Genomic DNA, 19470 nt, shown 5'->3' on the forward strand with positions numbered 1-19470 from the left:
GGCCTCAGGTCCTGATTCCTTGAAAAATATATTCTGGATCCGGATAAAGGTATGACTGGGTCAAGCAGCTTGAAGAACTCTTGTCAGGTGATAATGATCCCACAAATGTACAGGTTTGTTTCACAAAGGGTTTGAGATAGCTTATATATAACATGTATAACAAATAAACATATTTTAAAAACTGAACCGGATTCTACATTAAAACAGACCTCATTGAGCAAAGAGAGAAAAGAGCCCAGTTAATCTGGCCATAAGATACTATCTGTGGTTGAGACTCTCTGCAGCCAAAACTAAATGGGAAATGTGACTGGTTTGCATGGTTCTCATTGCCCAAAGCAACAATTTATTTTTCTTAGCATTTGATTTTGAAAAGCAAAAAGGAATTTTGCCTGTGGGGCTTCATGTTTGAGGGGAGAGGACTGAGCATTAGTGAGTCTTGACTGTTCCAGGAGCCAGGGCATCAGTAGGACCCAGAGGGCAGGGTTTTGCTGCATGCTGGCTGACGGCAGGTCTGAGGGAGAGCACTGCAGGAAGGATTTCTGTGGGGGCTTGGCTGGACTGGAGCTGCTTTGGTCTCATCCTGCCTGACCCTTCTCAGTAAACAGGGCAAGGGGTGGAGCCTGGGTCCCAGAAGCAAGGGTCGATTTACAGGACTATGGTTAGGGAGGGTACATACAAAATTAGCAGCCCTGGAAGGGGGCCAGGGCATCTCCTGCTAGCTTTGTCTTCTGGGGCCGTGGATGCCCAGGCTACACCCATCCAGGTGAGGAACAGGTCTGGAGTAGGAATGTTTCCCAGCTTGGTGCCCCCGCCATCCCAAGGCACAGCCAGCCACAGCAGCCTGGGGTCAGAGACCCAGTCTGAAGGGCCCACATGGTCCCACAGCCCTCGTAAATTAACAAAGCTGGTCAAGTCTGGAGCGAGAGTGGGTAGGGAGCACTGTGATGAGTGGGTAGCCAACCACTGCCAGGCAGGAAGGATTTTCTGTGGTTCAGGGAAGGCAGATATTTGTGGGGTTTTTTAAATGTAAAATCTCCAAATGTTTAAATATTGTTGCCTCATTTAATAAATTTGGCCAATCTGGCTAGGCCGGAACAGTTTGGACCATTGTGCAAAATGAGTTCTGCCATAAACCCAGAGTGGGGAGGAGTGGTTCCTTAGTCAAATAATCTTAGAAATCATGAGTTATCAAAATTTGGACAGTTTTTCACTGCGAGTCTTCTCAGTGCGTTTAACACATCGGTGCCATTGTGCATCTCCAAGTCGGGTGGATTGTAGGTACAGTCTCCAAACCTTCAGCCAGGGTACCTGCTTTCCATGGAGCACCTCAGCACCCATATCTTTGGACACACGTTGAGAAATGTTCCTTCAGAGAGTAAACCGACTCACTCGTCATAGCAGTGACGTCGTGTATCTGTTTCCAGGGGGTGTGTTGTGTGTTTAGCTGCTGCAATGACCTGGGTAGGGAGCTTTCTGACTTTCCAGACCAGTAATGTGTGTAGGTATTTCATTTAAGAAAAGATCAGAAGAGAGTCTATTCATCACCGATGTAATTTAAAATTTCCCAAGACAGTAGCTGTTGTTAATGGATTTCGTTGTTGGAAATTTCTGAAACAAAACTTTTACAACAGAATATTTGACTGTTATCCCTGTGTGAAAGTGTACTGGATAAAGCAGAAAAGCTCAAGTAATAAATCCCATGAAGAGAGCAGAAGACATCCGTCACATGCCAGAGTCACCACGGCGGATCTAGTCCTCATGCCTTTATATCCAAAGCCTGGCACTCCCTCCGGGAGACATGTGCTCGCCCGCTAGTTGCGGAGCTTCGGGTGGGCAGTGTGGACCTGGGGAGGGATTGCTGCTACAGATGCTTTTCAGACATGATATGCAGTGATCCTAATCACACTTACTATCACACACAAGACAGATCACTGCAAATGGGGCAGTCCTGGGTCCCGGGTGCTCCTGAAGACGCTGAAAGGTCAGTGAGCAGGATCTGATGTGTAGAGAAGGATTACCCCTCCTCAAAGCAGAGGGCAGATGTACTTGATCTGAACTCTGAGAACACTTTGATTTCATTGTTTCTAGGCAATGTTTCCAGATGCTTCCACCATGTAGAGCTCTATGGTGGGTCTGTTTATAGTCGCAAGTTTCATTTTCTTCTACTTTGCCTTGTGGTCCAAGGCTGAGACTCAGAGGAAGAGGTGGTCCAGGAGTGCAACATGGAAGGAGCTTTTGTTCAAAGCGGGGGTGGGGGGGGGGCACGAGCAGACCCATAGGCCCCTAAGACCTTTAAGGTCCACTGGCCCCCTGCTGCCTTTTCATCCCAAATGCATCCCCAAATTCACCCTTCCTGCTGGTCTCAGCACTGGGAGCCCTCCTCTGTTTTCCAGGATCTTGTCCCCTCTCATGTCCCCTCTCTCCCCAACATCCTCATCTTCCCTTCTGCTGGCTCCTTGTCAGCCCAGAAACCTGCCCCAAGTCACTCATCAGAACACTTTTTAAAAAGCCAGCTTCTCACCCCCATGGGCATCCAAGTCCTACCCTTGTCTCCTCTCCCGTCCAACACCAGTGCCCAGGAGCAGTCAGCCTCCCTGGCTTCCCCTTCTTCTCGTGGACTTCTCCCTGACCGTCCCCACTTCACCCCCACTGTGGACCTTGTGAACCGTCCTGGCACTCTGAGCATCTGGGAGCCTGTTCTGCCCCCCGCCTCTGCCCTCCTCCTGGCCCACAGGGGCTGCCCCTGCCCAGCCCTTCTACCTCCTCTTGGCCCTGCCCCCTTTAATGCACGAAGTTCAGCTGGGAATTCTGTTTCATCTTCTGAGCTCTGTCTATAAGTCTCCCCCGGGAAATCTCACCCAGGGCCCTGATAATTGTGCTCACTTTTAAGCAGACAGCCCCCGAAAGCCTTTGCCCCCCACCCTGCAGTACCCATCTCCAGCCTGAAAATCCAGAACTCCACTGGAGTCCTCTGCACTCACCTGCCCGTTCTTTTGGGTTCCCGGCTCACAGCCCTGCCGGCCGCTTCATTTCCCATGATCAAAGGCTGACAGCATCTGTGATGCTGCCCAAGGCAGTGTCCCCATCCCTGCCCCCAAGGCTGCCGTGATGCCTGCGCAGGCCCTCACCGTCTTGCCTGAGCTGGCTTCCTGACTGGTCAGCCCAAGTTCATCTTCGCTCCTGCTAGTCCACTGCCCAGGCCAGCCTCTGTCACACTATGTCCCTCCTCCAGCTCTGCCCCGGGCCCAGAGTGCCTACAGAAGAAAGCCCAGCTTCTTTGCCTTGCTGGCAGAGCATGCACCTCCATGCCCTTCCAACCACCCCGACCACCTGGACCCCTCCGGGCCCTGCATGCACCACCCCCTCTCCTAGAGCCTTTAGTCAGGCCCGAGAGGGGTCAACCATGGGGGAGATGGGCCGCACCTGGAGCCCCAGTTCATTTCATTCTTTCCAGTGCCTGCTTGGTCTGGGTCTGTCGCCCTTAGCTAGCTGGGGTGTCACCTCTGCACTCCGGCGCTGTGCTCAGTGCATGGAGTCCAGCTGGAGGAGACAGTCGTGCTCACCTTTGCCTGTTCGTGTTGCCGGACCCCCTGGGGACTCCAGTGGCACCCACTCTGTGTATCACTCTGCTGCGCTAGGCTGAGGCACAGGGCGTGGCCCCCGCGCCCCTTTCCTAATGCACAGAGGGCTCGTTGGGGCCCCCGGTGGCCTGGGTGCCGAGGCCAGTGGGCCGGGCTGGACACCCTGCAGGACAGGCAGGCAGAGGTGTGCTCTGTCCTGGGGAGAGGCAAGGCTGTCAGTGGCTGGAAGTGGTAGAACTGCTTCTCCTGGGTAAACTCCTATACAGGCACTTGAGCCCACCTTCTGGAGAGGGTGCCGTTTCTCATAAACTCTTCCAAGACTGCTAATAGACAGCTGCCATCCAGGCTTCTGTCCGTCCATGTAGCCGTTATCTGTTGGGCACCCACCCTGCGCCTGCCCTTGTGCCCAGCTCCAGGATAGAGTTGGGGAGGGTGCAGCTCCGCCCCCGGGGTGCTCAGAGCCTGGTGGCGGGGAGACGCCGGAGAGAGACAGGAACAGCCAGCCTCGCTGCTCTGGGTGGGCCAGCGTCCCACGCAGCCTGGAGGTTCGGAGAATGCCCAGAGCACCTGATGCCTGCGCTGAGTCTTAGAAGGGGAGCAGCCCCCCAGCAGAGAAAATAGGGAAGGGCTTTCCTGCAGAGGTGTGCGGGCCGAGGCATTCGGGGGGCGCAGGCATTCCTGCCTGTCCCCGCAGCTCCCTTGTAGATGCTCCTCTGCTCACTTCTGCCCCCACCCACTCGGCCCTCTTGCTGGCAAACCCTTCAGAGTCACCATTTTTCCAGCCCAGCCCGGGCTCGGAGCACCAGACCTGCTTGACACCTCCATGGGGTTCTCCTGGACTGGACAGTGGCCGAAGCTATTCAGGCTAAACCTGAACTCTGGCTTTTTTGTCCTTCTTCTCTGATTTGTCATCACCAACTCCTGGCAGTTCTGTTTCCAAAATACACATGAGTCCTCTGCTTGTCTCCATCCCAGGCCAGCACCCAGGTCCCAGCCACCTGCACGCTGCCCGGGCTCCGACAGTGGCCTCCTGATGGGTCTTCCCACGTGGACTGTCTGCTCTGGTACATTCTCCAGCAGCAGGCTATGCCTGCTCAGGTTGCCTGCGGGATCTCATCGTTCCCTCCTCACAAACACTCTGATCCAAGGGCATTCACAGCCACAGTGCCATCGGCAGCCAGCCGCCCCCCCCACCCCTCCCGGCTGCTCACCAGCCTGCGCTCACACCCAGCCCACTTTCAGGAGCCCCGGGCCCCCACGTTCTCTCCACCTCTGGGGTTGCCCATGCTCTTCCCTCCTACAGCCACCTTGCCCCTGCTCTGGACCTGGGGACCCCAACATTTGGGTGGGCCTAAGTGCCTATCTTTCTTGAGAACCTGACCCCTGTTATTTGCTCACTTGCTGTCCTATACTCTAACTTGAAAACGTATCATAGTGCATAAATATACATGCGTCTGTTTGTAAATCTGTTCTCTCTCAAATGAGCTGAATGCTCCCTGAAGGCAGGGCAGGCTCTGTGCTTTGCTTGCTTCTCAGAAGGCTGGCAGAAGCCAGGCTCTGTGGGAGCATTGAAGTCTGACCCAACCTTGAAGACGGTAGAGATATGACAAGGACAGACATGAGGCCAGACTGACATGTCAGAAGGTTAGAGCCTCCTACTCCAGGGGCTGAGCTCATGGCCCAGAGCCCTAAGGCCTTCAGTCTGTAGCTCAAAGATTGCATGGGTCCGGCTCTGTTTCCGAAAAGCGTCCCTCTTTGTTCCCTCTTCCCCATTCAAGTGTCCTGGGCAGCAGTGCTGTGGGTTTTTCAAAAAGGGAACCAGCCTCAGGCAGAGGATTTGGTTCCTTTTCCTGGCCAGGGGACCCCAGGCCACCCCTTACCTCTCTGAGCCACTACATCCCCACCTGTAAATGGGGACAAGCATGCTAACCTCAAAGAGGCCTATTGGTAGTTCTAGCTCCACTCCTTTTAGCTGGGTTACCACTTAGGACCTCAGTTTTCTCTTCTCTAAAGAGGGAAATCGGCAAGACTAGATGATCACTAAGGTTGTGTAAGCTTAAATCTCAGACTGAGGAAACCCAGAACTTCTCCATGTTCCTAGCAGGGAGGCATTAAGAAGGCCAAATGCCGGGGCGCCTGGGTGGCTCAGTTGTTAAGCGTTTGCCTTCGGCTCAGGTCATGATCCCAGAATCCTGGGATCGAGCCCCGCATTGGGCTCCCTGCTCAGTGGGAAGCCTGCTTCTCCCTCTCCCACTCCCCCTGCTTGTGTTCCCTCTCTCTCTGTGTCTCTCTCTGTCAAATAAATAAATAAAATCTTAAAAAAAAAAAAAAAGGCCAAATGCCTCTTCCTATCTGTGCAGACGGGCTCCGCCAGGGGTCATCTCGCTGGGAGCAAGGGACAGGGATTTGATACTGCAAGGATAGGTCAATGGCCCCCCCTTGGATGAGGTTCATGAACAGGTCTGTTTAACCAGCACAAACCCACAGCTGACAGTGCTGGCCCCAGAGGGGAGCCAGTCCTGGGGGAGCTGGAAGACTCTGACCTTGGCCATTAGGGCAGCAAGCCTCCCTGAGAGCTCGGTCCTAACTCCTGAAGGGAGAGGGGAAGAAAATGCCTAGGGCTGTGTTTTCTGGTCTTGTTAGCTGGGGGGCCCTTGAACCTGTGAGGTGGCTCTATTCAGGAATGCTGGGACCAAAACCCGGGGCATCCCAGTGAAGTGAATCCCTGAAACAGTTTTCCTAATCTACCTGCTCCAACCCAGCTACGTAGCTGGTGCATATCCTTGCCTGAATTACAACTTTTGCTGAGCTCTTCTCTTCTCCCAAACATCCCATCACCACACTCTTTTTTAAAACAGCTTTAATGAGATATATTTCACATATAGAATTCATCCTTTTTGACTGTACAACTCAATAGATTTTAGTATATTCAGTTATGCAATCATCACCATAATCCAATTTTAGAACATTTCCATTACCCCAGAAAGGAACCCTATATCCATTAGTAGTCACTTCCCATTCCCAAGACAACCCTCCCCCCTTTTCCTGCAGCCCCAGGCAATTACTTTTAGGCCATTTGTGAATGGCTTGTTTAACTTAGTGTAGTGTTTTCAAGGTTCATCCATGTTGTAGCATGGGTCACTATTTCATTCCTTTCTATGGCTAAATATAGTCTATGCTATGAGTAGGACACATTTTGTTTATCTTTTCATCAGTTGGTGAGCATTTGGGTTGTATTCTGCTAGTATTTTGTTGAGGATTTTTGTATGTGTGTTCATAAGGAATGTTGGTCTATAGTTTTCATGTGGTGTCTTTGTTTTTGTTACCAGAGGAATCCTGGCCGCACAGGAGCAGGGAACTATGCTCTTGTCTTTTCTATTTCTTGGAAAAGTTTGCAAACAATTGGTTTTAATACCTTAAACGTTTGATGGAATTTACCCATGAAACTGACTGGTATTAATTCTTTACATGACTGGTAGAATTCATCAGTGAAACATTTTGGGGAATATTTAAGTTATTCACTTAGTCTTTTGTTACACAAAGGTTTATTTAGATTTTCTATTTCTTCTTGTGTCGGTTCTGCTAGTTTATGTCTTCTTAGGAATTTGTTTCATCTAACTTACTTCCTGTGTTGGCGTACAGTTGTTCATATTATTCCCTTATAATTCCTTTTATTTCTGTAAAGTTGACAGTGATGTCTCCCGTTTTATTCTTGATTTTAGTAATTTGAGTCTTCTCTTGCTTTTTTCTTGGTTAGTCTAGCTAAAGCTTGTCGAATGTGGTTATCTTTCCAGTGAACCAACTTTTGGTGTTTTTTCTTTTAATTTTCTCTATTATATTCTAGTCTTTATTTTATTTAAACCATTTCCAGTCTAATCATAATTATTTCCTTCCATCTGTTTGATTTGGGTTTGGTTTGGTTTTTCTCTAGTTTCCAAGGGTATTATAAGTGTTGTTATTGATTTGAGATCTCTGTCCTATCTATCAAAGTTATTGATTTGAGATCTCTCTTCTTTTATAATGTGGGCATTTATAGCTATAAGTTTCACTCTAAGCACACTGCATCCCATAAGTTTTGATATGTGGTGTTTTCATTTCAATTCAACTCAAAGTGTTTTTAAAACTTCTTTTGTGATTTCTTCCTTGGTTATTTAGGAGTGAGATGTTTAATTTCCACATTATTTGTGAATTCTCCAAATTTCCTTTCCTTATTGATTTCTAATTTTATTGTTCTGTAGCTGGTGAATATACATTCATATTTTGATTTATTCAATCCATTGAGATGTTCAAGACTTGCTTTAGGATCTAATGTAATGTCTATCCTGGAAAAACCTTCCATGTGCCCTTGAGATGAGGGTGTACTCTGTTCTTGTTGAATGGGGTGATCTATGGGTATTTGTTAGGGTTATTTGGTTCCTTGTGTTGTTCAAGTCTTTTGTTTTCTTATTGATTTTCCTCCTCATTCTATCCATTATTGAAAGTGGATAGGGTGCCTGGGTGGCTCAGTCGGTTAAGCGACTGCCTTCGGCTCAGGTCATGATCCTGGAGTCCCGGGATCGAGTCCCGCATCGGGCTCCCTGCTCGGCGGGGAGTCTGCTTCTCCCTCTGACCCTCCTCCCTCTCGTGCTCTCTGTCTCTCATTCTCTCTCGCAAATAAATAAATCTTTAAAAAAAAAAAAAGTGGATTACACAATCTCCAAATATTATTGTGGAATCCCACTTCAATTCTGTCCATTTTTGCTTCATAATTATGGAGCTCTGCTGTTAGGGGGACATATGTTTATAACTGTTGCATCTTCCTGCTACGTTAACCCTTTTATCATTATAAAACGTTCATCTTCATCTCCAATAACACTTTTACCTTAAAGTCTATTCTGTCCCATATTTGTATAGCCACTCTGGCTCTCTTTTGGGTGTTGTTTACATGGTATGTCTTTTTCTGTCATTTCACTTTCAACCTGTTTGTTTTTAAATCTAAATATGTCTCCTATAAACAGTATATAGTTTGTTTTTTAATCCATTTACATTTAATATGATTACCGATAAGATGGATTTATGTCAGCCATTTTGCTATTTCTTTTCTATATATGCCATGTCTTTTTTGTTTTATTACTGCCTTCTTTTTATATTAAATAGATATTTTTCTGTTGTTTCATTTTAATTTCCTTTTTTTTTTTTAAAGATTTTTAAAAAAGGTTTTTTATTTATTTGAGGGGCGCCTGGGTGGCTCAATCAGTTAAGCGTCTGCCTTCAGCTCAGGTCATGATTCCAGGGTCCTGGAATTGAGCCTGCTTCTCCCTCTTCCTCTGCCTGCCACTCCGCCTGCTTGTGCTCTCTCTTGGTCAAATAAATAAATAAAATCTTTAAAAATTTTTTTTATTTATTTGAGAGGGAGAGAGAGCACTCACGTGCATGCACACAAGTGGGAGGAAGGGCAGAGGGAGAGAGAGAGATAGGCAGGTTCCCCTCTGAGCAGGGAGCCCAGATGGACACGGGGCTCATCCCAGGACCCTGAGATCATGCCCTGTGCCATAATCAGGCACTCAACCAACTGAGCCACCCAGGTGCCTCTCCTTTTGTTTCTTTACCAAATTTTTAAAGTTATTTTCTTATGATTGTTCTAGGGATTATAGCCTGTTCTCTCCCCCTCCTTGTGCCATTATTATCATACTAATTACATCTTTTATGCATTATAAGCCCATCAACACAGTTTTATAAGTATTGTTTTACACAGCCTTTAAATCCGATAGAAGAAAAAAAAGCTACAAAAAATACATTTTTACTGTCTTTTACATTTACCTATATAGTTACCTTTATTGGTGCTCTTTCTTTTTTTGTGTAGATTCAAGTGACCATCTAATGTTCTTTTCATTTTGCCTGAAGGACTCCCTTTAGAATTTCTGGATTCTGCACCTTCAATGCTCAGGTAGTTTATGACTGTCCTAGTCTTCACTCCCTGCTTGCTCGTAGCTGGTCAGAAGTGAGAGACTGGGGACCTCTCAAGTCTTCCCTGTTCATCAGCACAGCTCTACACGTGTACATGGGCTTCTAGATCTCCAGAAATAGGTCAGGGCTTTCAAAGCCCCTGGTGGATTTCTCCATCCCCCCAGATCTTCCTTTTGGTCAGTCTTGTTTGCCCAAATTAGTATCACAACTTTAGATAGCTGTAATGATAAGGAATTCCCACTGGTTGTTTTTAACAAATGCCCTGGAGATAAGGGCTTTTCCAGAGTGAGTCAGGTCGAAATAATGACGGTGCTATGTAAATGGGGCTTTCTCAGGCATGTAGACAGATCAAGTTGCTGCAGTGCTCTGGGGAGGGGACTTTGTGAGATGCTAAGTCATACCCAGGGAGGTATGTGAGCAGTTCTTAGGTCTTCTCTGGTTTACACTTTGTTTCTCTCACCTAAACGACCTGGATGTAAAGTGGGCAGTTGGAGGTGAGTTAAGGTGCTTGAGGGCTTGGTTGCAGGGAGGCAGTGTGAAATGTTGGAAGCTCGTGGAGCTTTGCATTGGGCAGATGTGGTTCTGAGTTTTGGCTGTGCCGCCTGCTGTCTGTGCAGCCTTGGGGACAGGTCCCTTGTCCGAGCCAAAGAGGGATACCTTCATCTGCAAACTGGAATATCGACAACCTCAGCAAGTTGTGAGAAGGGAAGAATTACCTTGGCCTCTGTACGGAAGGCGGCTGGCACACAAGAAAATGCCCAATAACGGGAAGGATGATTCTTTCACTTGAGGCTTAGGGGAATATTCTAAAAAATGATGAGGCCAGTGTTGCCCTGTTGAAATAAAAGCACTTACAACACCTACCACTCACTGTGTGCCGAGCCCTGGGCTCAGCGCTTCACAGGCAGGGAGGGATGCACTGAATCCACACAGTAGCCTTCAAGTGGGTTCTGGTATGTATGTCATTTTAGAGACGAGGAGACGGGCACTGAGTTCCATGCCCGAGGCCGCTCCGAACTGGGAGTCCAACCCAGACTGCCTGGCACCAGAGTCTACACTCCCAGCCTGCGCCCTGCATTTATTTCACTTACTACCACCTGACCTAGAGCCAGGCCAGCAGCGGGGAGCCCATGCGAGAGTCAAACAGAAAGCAGCATAGGCCCTGTGTCCATGAAACTTGGAACAGAAAGCTGGACACCCCCCCCCGCCCCCGTCACATCGGCTTGAAAAGAGCCAAAGGGCAGTCACACACCAGCAGCTTCTCCTTTGTGGCTTCAGCTGGGCTAGGTTCCTCTCTGAGGATCAGTCACACACAGGGCAGGCACCCCCTCCAGCCCCCGTTGGGGTTCCTTGTAGGGCAGGGGCTGCGGTGTCCCTGAGCCCACCTGGGCGCTCACGCAGACCGAGGCCACAGTCGGGGTGCTGCGCTTCAGCCCCCTCGGTCAGCTCCGCAGCCGTGGGCGGGGGTGGGCAGTCACCGGATGCTCACCGAGACTCACCGAGGCCTTGCAGGAGCAGGCACCCCCTGCCCCAGGGTCAGTTCAGTCTTTTCAGACTCGAATGGGCCCGTCCCCGCCAGTGATGTCACAGTGGCCGCTGCCCGCCTGGCACGTGACCGTCTCTGCGAGAACGAGAACGGAGCGCAAGGTGTGGGTCAGGAGCCCTGCTGGGGCCCTCTGCACCTGCTGCGCAGCCTTCTTCTGTGGCCTCCCTGAGGAGGGCCCTAACCTGGCAGGCTCTCAAATTCCTTCCTGCCCAGGAGGCCCGCAGCCTTGGCCGATATTCAGATGGCACTCACCAGAAAGGCTAGGAGGTTTGTAAACCGCAGCAATACTTCCAGGCAATACTTCCAGGCCACTTAGTAAATTGTCACCACCCCCAGCTTCCTCGGAGCTTCCCGGCCTCTCTGGAGCTCCCCAGCCCCCCCATTATCTAGCACCTGAAACTTCAGGCCTGACCCCGCAGGGCCACCTGGGCCTGGGTATGGGCTTACGGCCCTGCCTGTTCTGATTGGCCCTGGTCCCTTGGGTCCAGATTTTGGACCCCACCCAGTCAGTTTGCATCAACATCTTCTGGAGAAAACAGCCCCTGAACTTGGGAGCAAGGAAAGATCTTTGAGATGAGATTGTTTCCTTCATTTACTGATTAGGAGAGTCAGATGGAGAGAGGTCTCTGTCACTCTTCCAGGGCACACGGCTCGTTGGGACAGCGTGTGAGCCCCTTACAGGTTGGGAGTGCAAAGAAGGGGGGCAGCAGGAATGGCCTTAGAGTCAAGGCACCCTGGTAGCCAGTCCTGACTCTGCCACGTTGACCTGCGGGCCTCCGGGCCTCGGCCCCACCGCGGGGAGAGCACCACCTCGCCCGCTGCCCCTGCCTGAGGCAGAGAGGTTGTGCAGGAAGCGGACCTGTGTAGGATGAGTGCCCACCAGCACCAAATGCTGCCTTCCCCCAACAGCCGGGGCTATGGAGTAACACCAGCACCTTCTAACTTGGCGAGGTCCCAGGGCCGTGTCCCGGGCTACCTGCCTGTGAACAAGCCACTACCTTGTCCCAATTCGGTGTGGGGAATAAGCAGTCTCTTTCCCAGAGAAGGCCTCCCAGGGGAGGGTTAAGGAGAACATCCACCATTCAGTACAATGATCAAATTGTCAGTCCTTATAGATAGAACATCTGGACTCCGAGGGGGTGAGCTGAGAGGTCCTCAGACATCACGTAGCCAGACCTTCTCATTTTCCAGATGAGTTTTTTAAAAGGCCCAAAAGAGAGGAAGTGACTCGCCTAAGGCCGCCCAGCCTGTCAGCGGCCCAGCTGAGACTCCTACCCACAGTCCCTTGAGTCAGGGGTCCCTTGTGCTCTTGGCTCTGAACAAGGCTGCCTAACTTCATCCTAAGTTAGTCCCTTTGGATTGAGGGCAGGTTGTGTGCACAGAACAGGGCTGGGCCATGACAGAACAGGTATGGCCCTTCCATACTCGGGGTTGGAGGGAGGGAAGGGGCAGGACAGATACGAGTTATTCAAGGCATGGTGGAGGGTTGGGCGTAAGGAGCTAATAGGTGTGGGGCAGCCACCCTTTCCTGCCACCGCTGACAGCCGGACGCACAGTCAGCCCCTTGGCCGTGGCCCGGGCTCAGAATGTGCTGGGGGGGTCGGGCAGCTCTGTCAGTGATCCCTCTTCTGTCGTGTCAGCAAGTCCCAAGTACCGGAAGGGCCTGAGGGGGCTTCGATCTGAGCCTCTCCGCTTTGCCACAGGCCTGGCACTCTCTGCTGTCCTGCCTTGCTCATTTGCAGCGACTCCAAGGCCCTGATGCCTGATGTCTTTGTAGATTCACAGGGTCAAGAGGGTTCCCTTTATGCCTGCCAGGTTTCTCGGCCAGCCGTAGTTCAGAAACATTTTATGTGTGGAATGCACTCAGCCATTAAATAAACGGCCTTTCATTTGGGAAGGAAGCGGGGCTAACACTTGGCAAGTGCCTTGGTGCCAAGCACAGCGCATGCGGTGCCTCCGATTTTTCTACCTGCCCCGCGAGGGGGGCTGGTACTGTTGGTCTTAGAGAGGAAGACATCGAGGCTCTGAGAGTTAGGGAACCAGATGGCACTGGTCACACTAAGTTTGAGCCTAGCTCCGAATGACCCCCAAATCCCTGTTCTTTTTCTCCTTCTTCAGCTGTCTTTCAAGTCTCAAGAATGGACTCTTCTGGAAAGATTCCAGTTAATAATCCTTGGCTGCCAGGACTATGAATCTTTGAGGTTTCTCTGGCTACCTAATAAAGTGATTTGTGATGAAAACCTAAGGACATCCTTCCTTCCTGTGTCCGCCTCCCCTGTGACCCCCAGGACATCATCAGAGCTTAGAGATCCGGGAGTAGCAGGCGCCAGAAGGATGTTGCATCCCCTCCTTTTATTTGCAAAGTCTGGGGAGCTGCTCCTTCCCAATAAATTCCCAGGAAGCCGGCCATCAGAATTGGTTGATGGGGGCAGGGCCTGAGTACGTCTGGGGGAAATGAGGCCACGGAGCCCCGGAAAAGGACAGGGTCACCCAACATCCTGCCCTACCTCCCCTGTGAGGCCCCATTGTCCTCCTTGAGCTCCCAGGCTGGCCCGCCCTCGCCACTGCCGCATTCATGAGCTGGCTCTGAGGCCCATTCTGAGTTAGTGCTATTTGTAGAATCTTCTTAAAATACCACAACAGTGCCATTCACAGAGCGTCTGCACGGCGATCGATGGCGGAGGTTGGAACAAAGCTCTGCTGTGCTCGGCATCCCGTCTGGGCCCTGCCAGAGGGCACCCCTCCACCCCACTGATGGGGGTGCTGGGGCTCTCCCTGTCTTGGGGGCTCCCAGGCGGGGCCCCTGGGGTCCAGCATGGACTCTGGTCCATTGCGCTGGCCTGGAGGGGGCCCTGGGCCAGGCTGGCCGGCCGAGTGCAGGACTGCGTTCAGCTCCCTGTAAATGACAGTGTGCCCTTCCCAGCGACCACCCCCCAGCAGCCCAGGTCTGGTCAGCGCTGTCACCAGGCCACACGCGGGCTCAGCTCAGGTACAGTTGGGTGGACAGATGAGAGCGAAGAAGTGGGGGTCATCGGGGAGGGAGCCGAGAGGTAAGGCTTTTGTCCAGAATCAGGGCCCTGGTGTTCTGGTGTTTGCAGGTGTTCGTGTCCTCCCCATCCACAGCAGGGTCCTCATCAGCTGCTTCTCTGCCCTCCCCTCAGCAGCACCCACAGTGCGTCCTCAGGAACGTGTGAGCAGGGGTCGTATTAGCAAGCGAGGAGCTGAGCGGGGGTGAGTGTTTTCTCTGGGGTTGGACGCCACCCCCCCAGCCTTGCCAAAGGACCATGCACTGGACAGCTGTTCCCAAACAGAACCTCCAGGCCCTCCCTCACAGGGCTGCTAGCTGCCCAGTGATGTTCCAGCCGGACCTTCCTGTGTCCCCTTCAGGACATGGGTATGGCTGGAGCGCCATCTGGTCAAAGGGCTTGATGACTTCTCAATGTTTGTCTTCCCCCACTGACACCTAACCATGTGTTGCATAGAAAATCAGATATTCCTCCAAAAGGAGGCAGCTTAGCCGTCCCAGCTGCGCCTGAGGCCAAGAGCCTGCAGCAGACCCGCTATGTGTCTGGTGGTTGCTGGAGGGACCCCCTCGCTGCCCAGAAAGGCCTGGCAGGCCGGGGCCCAGTAGCTCCCTCGTTGGGCAGCTGTGCTGGCCAGGACTGAGGTCCAGACTCCCATGGTGGGTTTTAAATGTCCTTGGCAGGTCTCCGACAAGTCCCTGGTAACAGCTGGTCACAAAGGACACTTGGGCCACTCTCTGACCAGTGATGGGGTCATTACACACAACTGCGGCACAAAGTGGGACTCTTGACAAGGGCCCTGGCGGTGCAAACCTGGGTGAGGACCAGGTGAGAGACTGACACCCCCGGGATGGTTTGGGGATTCTCGCGAAGCACCACGTAAAGAACAATACCCACCTCAGTGTGGATGGTGGCTAGCCCAGGGTTGGAGCCTTGGCAAGTTGAACTGGAAGCTTACCATCCTGGGAGAAGGCAGATGCCCTGGAGAGGGGTCCTCCCTCTGAGACAGGCAGGCCCCCGTCATTCACTGACTGCAGCCTTTCAGGCAAGGAGCTTGGCATTTCCATGCCTCAGTTTCCCTATCAGTAAAACGGGATCTGTAAGGCCTAGTGTGGGGCCTGAGTGGGGCAGGAAGCCCTGAAAGTCTGGAGGAGTGGAGGTTTTGCCCCTTAGTCCTTCCGGTTCTGCTGAGGGGGAAAGCAATGGACACCAGATAGACAAGGCATAAAATCTCAGCTCTGGCTCTCTGGCTGGGAGACCTTGGGCAGTCTTTTTCTGCAGAAAGTGGAAAAATAACTACTTCCCCAGGGTTGTCTTAAGGCTTAAATGTGACAACATGAGGCCACCGTGTTGTGCAATTCCAGGACGGAAGGGGGAGGGGGTTGCTGAGGCAGGGATTCACATAAACTACAATGTGAATTGGTGCCACCAGAGGGCGCCATTTATTTAGACTACAATGAGAGTGGCTGCCTGGAAGGGGTGGGGGAAGAGGGATGCCATGCACTTAGACTACGTGAATAATAGTAATAATAATAATAATAATAATGTGAATCTCATTCTCCGGGATGCCATTCATTAAAACTATAAGATGAGGGTGCCTGGGTGGCTCAGTTGGTTAAGCGACTGCCTTCGGCTCAGGTCATGATCCTGGAGTCCCGGGATCGAGTCCCGCATCGGGCTCCCTGCTCAGCGGGGAGTCTGCTTCTCCCTCTGACCCTCCTCCCTCTCATGCTCTCTGTCTCTCATTGTCTTTCAAATAAATAAATAAAATCTTAAAAAAAAATCCAAAAACTTCTAAGATGAATGGCTGCCTTCAGAGGGTTCCTTGCTCTTAGACTAGCATGTGAATGGCAACAGCATCTAGGAGCTGGACCAGGGAGTGGTGCTGGTTAGCAGAGAACACATGTAGCTTCCATCCTTGCAAGACTTCTTACTGGTCTGGTTGTTTATACCTGGCCTCCAGGAGAGAAGCAGCTTATAAAGACAGTGTATTTTTTTTTTTTAAGAACTTGAAGAATTTGGGTGAAAAGAGCTTGGAGAGAACATTAGCCAAAGCCCTGAGCTCCCACACACAACTGCCGGGGGTGGGTGGGCCCACATCTGGCTGGGCCTCCCCAGAGCCCCTCGGCAAAGGAAAAGAGCACTAGTGAGAGATCCATGGTTTCCATACTAAATTAAGGGAATTTCTCGGGTGCCCAGCATAGATTCTGTGGCTCAACAAATGTCCACGTGAGTGGCTAGAGCAGGCAGAAAGGAACTGGGAGGTTGGGGTGAGTGTGCAGGATTGGGTGAGTAGAACATGGGTGTGGAGCCCCACAGGCCCCGGGCACTTCTGTGCCATTTGGCAGGTCCCTTTCCCTGAGCCTACCTCTGCACTCAGCCCTTCTCCCCAGCTGGCAGAACTACTTACAGGTCTTTGGCTACATTTCCTGCCAGCCACCTCCAGGCAGCCCTCCAGACCTGCCCCTCTGTGGCCGCCTGGCCTTGGCCAGGAAGCCCAACTTGTCTGGGGGGAGTAGAAATGGCTACCCTAGGAATTCTGCTTCCCCTACTCTTCCGGGCTGCTGGAGGGAACGGAGCTGCCTGCAGGCCTCCTCCCCGCCCCCACTCCTCACCGGGGAGAGTGCCTGTGAGGTAGAGGTTTTGTGATGCAGAACAAGAGAAGGGGCTGACGACCTCCATAATAAAGAGCAGAGAGGCAGGGGAGGAGCATCCATCTCTCAAGTGGACCTCCTCCCAGATTCTGGAGTAGAGGGCAGATGTTATTGTTGCCAATTTGTCTTCTTGGGTTGTTTCCCAGTCTGTGGCTGACCCGCCTGCCTTTGGCTCCCTGAGGACGCGGGCTTAATTTCTGCGTCCCTAGTTCCTAGCATGCCACCTGGCAGGATTCAGGTTGTGCCACGATAGGACCCAAGAATGTCCTTCAGGGTGGGCCGTTCTCAAACACCTGTTCCGAAGGTCTGTATCCAGCACCTGGGGACAAACAAGAAATTCTGGTAAATGGAGAAATGGAGATGTAGCCATGGGCTGGCCGCCACCTCCTGGTGTCAGTGATAAGAATCCGGGCCAGGCCCTTGAGCGCCGGTCAGCCCCTGCTCTGTACTCCAGTCCTTCCCGGGTGATGCCAACCCAGGGGGCCTGGGTGCAGGGAGCTAACCGCCGGGAAAAGGACAGAGGTCCCTCCTCAGTCTGTGCTTTTCAAGCAGCTGGGCTTGAGCCCAGGTGGGGTTCAGTTGGGAAGGGGATGAGAACGGAAGCCACCAGCATTTTAAAAATTGGTGATTACAATTACAAAGTGATTTTTGTTTATTAGATTTTGTCTAAAATGTCCAGTTCCTGGAGACAGTGAGCAGAGTGTGGTAGGACATGGGACACCCTCTCCTCTTACCGGCATTGGGCCCAGTGCCTGGAAGTTGATCCTTGTTCTGCACTTCCTCTGGATCGCTACCAACACCAAGACAGATCCTGAACCAGGCACTCATCACCCCCTGCACTCCTCCCTGCCTGGCCTACATCATTGCATCCCCAGCCTGGATACCTGCCACCACCTCCTATCTACCTCCCGACTGACTCACAGCCTCCTGGGTGCGCTGAGCCCTACAGAGGATCTCAGTACTTTTCCTACCCCAGGGCTTTTGCAGTTGCTGCCCGCGCCCTCAACCCTCTGTGCCCAGACCAGATCAGTGCAGGAAAACCAGTCCTTCTAGTCACTTAGTGCGCGGCTCAGGGGCCCCCTCCTCAAGTGGGCCTTTACTGATCCCCTGCTTAAGTAGCAACCCCACCCCATCTTGCCTTAGTCACCCCACTTGAGCTTGCCTCCTTCCTTGTCCTTTGTCCATTTCCCCCAAGAATAAGCTCCAGGAGGGTGGGGCCTTGCCTGTCTTGTTCACCCATGAACCCCCCCCCTCCACCCCCCCGTTATCCCTGTTCCAAGCACAGAGCTGGTACAGTAGGGTCTCTCCCCAGGATCTGTAATCCCTTTGAAAGGAGAAGCCTCCCTACCAGGTCACACCCTTCAGGACAGATGGGGAAAGGGAGGGGAGGGAAGTGGAAATCTCTGGGGACCACCCTTGACCATGGGTAACTGGAGCCAATGGGTAGCTGCTCCCCTTTCGTGCCTGTGCTGGGAGTTCATGAGGTGGCAGGATGGAGCCCCTGGGCCCCCAGAGCAGCAACCTGCTCCAGCCCACATCCTTCTGGGCTCTGTCCACTTCCCGGGTTCACTCCCTGCCCCGCACCTCTCCCTGGGGTAGCTTCCCAAACGCACCAGCACACGAGCTCTCGTCTCAGGCTTTGGTTTTGAGGAGCCCAGGCTGAGTGGAGTTAGTGGGGGGGCACACACTCGGTAGCAATACAAAGTAGCAAAGGTTCCAGTTTCCTGCGGTTGATAACAGCTCCGATCAGCCCACAGTGCTTTGCTCACTCATTTAACGGATGTGCGGATGCACTCACCCGGAGCAAAATGTTCTGTCAGGTGTAGGAGAGGTACTGGATGCAGCTCATACCCGAAGAATCCTAGAAGTGAGCCCAGGAGGGTAGGAACCCTGGGGCTGGAAGGGGACCCGGCTGGGTGTGGTCGGAGGAGGGGTCCTGGGTGCACGCCAAGCTGCCATCACTAACTAGATCCCAGGGCTTGGGAGCCTTGACCACTGGCGAGGGTTTCTCCTGCACACTCTTGTTGGGAGGGGTACAAGCATTAGCAGCCTGGGGCCCAGCAGGAACAGGGAGCCCCCCTCCCCGCAGCCCCGCACGCAGACCTCGGAGAGCTTGAATCCGAGGGTTTGTAAGGAAGGTGGCACCGAGTGGGCGCTTCATAAATGTTAATTCCCTTGTCCATCCCTAGAATAATGAATTAAACCATTATTCCCTCCAGGTCATTCAGCATAAATCGCATTTGTTTCCATTCTAAGTGTCAGGCCCACCCCTCTTCCCTTACAGCTCCCCACCCTTGAGCCCTCAGAACTTGCCCTTTCTCTGGCAATTAGCATACTTCATTTGAATACGGTGCTGTTTTTTACTTGTTTTTTTTTTTTCTCTCCACAAAAGTTATTTTTAAAGGGGGTGCGGGGGGCCCTGGCCTTACCATCAGCGGTGTCTTCCAGTCCTGGCCATGCAGCCTTCCTGCCCAGGCCTGGCTCCCCCAGGGTGGGCGGGGGACGGAGCCAGGCGAGCCAGAGGTCTGGCATCAGGTGGCCCTGTGGATGCAGTTCTCAAACTACAGTCTCAGCCCCCAGCCCCCAGACCTCTGGAATCCTGCCTAAGCTTTTGATGGTGGTTTTGCATGCGTGTGTGATAATGGTCCAGGCCAGTCCTCCCCACCGGGCTGCATTCTCCAAGGTTTTGTCACTGCCGTGTCCCCAGCACATGGCACCGT

General features: G+C 52.1%; 1 protein-coding gene across 3 annotated transcripts in view; it reads left to right on the forward strand.

The window, feature by feature from the left end:
* Positions 1-19470, forward strand: part of ARHGAP22 (Rho GTPase activating protein 22) — a 90331-nt gene that overhangs the window by 25902 nt on the left and 44959 nt on the right. The window lies entirely within an intron of this gene.

The sequence above is a fragment of the Leptonychotes weddellii genome, chromosome 6, assembly GCF_054177405.1.
Source record: "Leptonychotes weddellii isolate Sample4059 chromosome 6, ASM5417740v2, whole genome shotgun sequence".
Lineage (NCBI taxonomy): Eukaryota > Metazoa > Chordata > Mammalia > Carnivora > Phocidae > Leptonychotes > Leptonychotes weddellii.